The 2,455-nt window shown below is 43.8% G+C and overlaps 1 non-coding gene across 1 annotated transcript; it reads right to left on the bottom strand.

Annotated features, from left to right (window-relative positions):
* Window positions 1-629: 629 nt before the first annotated feature.
* LOC111524906 lies at window positions 630-691 on the bottom strand. The gene has a single exon (XR_002725906.1). It is a non-coding gene; the product is annotated as a U7 small nuclear RNA (small nuclear RNA).
* Window positions 692-2,455: the final 1,764 nt, after the last annotated feature.

The following is a 2,455-nucleotide window of genomic DNA, read 5'->3' as shown; positions in this document are numbered from 1 at the left end:
CCATTACACTGCTGATATGATTTGAGAAATATGGGAAACATCCCTGTTGTAAACATACTGTCATGTGTCACTTAATATTGAGAATGTGTTTTCAGAAATGCATTGTTAAGCAATTTCATCATATTGCAAACATCTTAGACTGCACTTACACAAACCTAGGTGGTACAGCCCGCTACACATCCAGATGACAGGGGGGATAGCCTATCGCTCCTAGGTTACAAACCTGTACAGCATATTACTGTACTGAATACTATAGGCAACTGTAACACAATGGTAAGTATTCATGTATCCAGACATATCTAAACACAGAAAAGGTAGAATAAAAATACAGTATTATAGTCTTTTGGGGGAGTGGGGTAGGGGATGGAGTCTCACTCTGTTGCCCATGCTGCAGTGCAGTGGCATGATCCTGGCTCACTGCAAACTCCACCTCCTGAGTTCGAGCAATTCTCCTGCCTCAGCCTCCCGAGTAGCTGGCATTACAGGTGCCCACTACCACGCCTGGCTAATTTTTGTATTTTTAGTAGAGACGGGGTTTCACCATGTTGGCCAGGCTGGTCTCAAACTCCTGACCTCAAGTGATCCACTCACCTTGGCCTCACAAAGTGCTCAGAGTCTTTTCTTTTATTCTGGGCTTTGTGGCAAAAACCAAAAAGCCTGCTTGACAAATTCTAAAAGAGCTATAACACTACTATTATAGTCTTATGGAACCACTATTATATTTGGTCTATCATTGATCAAAATGTCATTATGCGACACATAACTGTATTTCCCCATTATCTTTCAGGATGTCTGAAATATTACCATTCATTTGATCTTGACAGCATATATTTCTGGGAAAAGTGAAGCTAACTCTTTAGAGAATCTAGGGAGAAAATATCATTATGTTCTTTCTTTATTTCTGTTACTAACACCTTACTTCAGGCCATGCTCATTTCTCACCTGGAATATGGCAACAGCCATCCAGCTGGTCTTCATGCTACCTTGGCTGGCTCCTTACAATCTGTTCTCCACATTACAGCCACAGCGATCTTCCCAAAATGCAGGTCTGATCATGTCACTCCCCTGCTTGAACGTTTTCAGGGGCTCCCGATTGTCTTCAGCATGGTCTACACCAGTGGTTCTCACCCATTAGGCAAAACCTTATATAACACACAATTTTCATCATTTCCCCACTCTCCTGAAAGGAAATTCATGCAGAAATGTGTGGGTAGGCCAGGCATTGTGGCTCACACCTGTAATCTTAACTCACTGGGAGCTGAGAAAGGAAGTTCACTTGAGCCCAGGAGTTAGAGACCAGCCTGAGCAACACAGTGGGACCCTGTCTCTACCAAAAGAAAACAAAACAAAAAACAAAAAAATAAAAAATTAGCCAGGGATGGTGGCACACAACCGAGGTCCCAAGTACTCAGGAGGGTGAGGTCAGAAGATCGCTGGTGCCTGGGAGGTCAAGGCTGCAGTGAGCCTTGATTAGAACACTGTGCTCCAGCCTGGGCAACAAAACAAGACCCTGCCTCAAAAAAAAAAAAAAAAAAATTGCCCACAGGCATGAGTGAGGGGCCTAACCATACTCCCACACTCATATCTCTGTGAGCCTGATTAATTTTGCAGATCTCACACAGCTCAGACTGCTCTGATTAGTTTGCCTTGGGCTCTAATCCTCATAAACTGCCTAAATACCCAACACCATACATACAATGGTTTTTCTTACTAGTCTTTGTAGAAGCCACTTTCTCTGCCTGGAGCTCTGTTTTTCCAGCTTACTCTGGCTAACTCCTTCTCATTCACGTCCCTGCTTAGAAGTGTTTTCAGCCGGGCGCGGTGGCTCAAGCCTGTAATCCCAGCACTTTGGGAGGCTGAGACGGGCGGATCACAAGGTCAGGAGATCGAGACCATCCTGGCTAACGCGGTGAAACCCCGACTCTACTAAAAATACAAAAAACTAGCCAGGCGAGGTGGCGGGCGTCTGTAGTCCCAGCTACTCGGGAGGCTGAGGCAGGAGAATTGCGGGAACCCGGGAGGCGGAGCTTGCAGTGAGCTGAGATCTGGCCACTGCACTCCAGCCTGGGCGACAGAGCGAAACTCTGTCTCAAAAAAAAAAAAAAAAAAAAAAAAAAAAAAAAAAAAAAAAGAAGTGTTTTCCTTGGGCAGTATGGCCAGTTTCACCATATTGATTCTTCCTATCCATCAGCATGGAATGTTCTTTCATTTATTTGTGTCCTCTTTTATTTTATTGAGCAGCGGTTTGTAGTTCTCCTTGAAGAGGTCCTTTACATCCCTTGTACGTTGGATTCCTATGTATTTTATTCTTTTTGAAGCAATTGTGAATGGGAGTAATGTATAGATTCAATGCCATCCCCATCAAGATACCAATGACTTTCTTCACAGAATTGGAAAAAACTAAAGTTCATATGGAGCAAAAAAGAGCCCACATTGCCAAGACAATCGTAAGCAA

Source organism: Piliocolobus tephrosceles, chromosome 15 (assembly GCF_002776525.5).
Source record: "Piliocolobus tephrosceles isolate RC106 chromosome 15, ASM277652v3, whole genome shotgun sequence".
NCBI classification, from domain to species: Eukaryota; Metazoa; Chordata; class Mammalia; order Primates; family Cercopithecidae; genus Piliocolobus; species Piliocolobus tephrosceles.
This window is presented reverse-complemented; position numbering and strand designations above follow the sequence as displayed.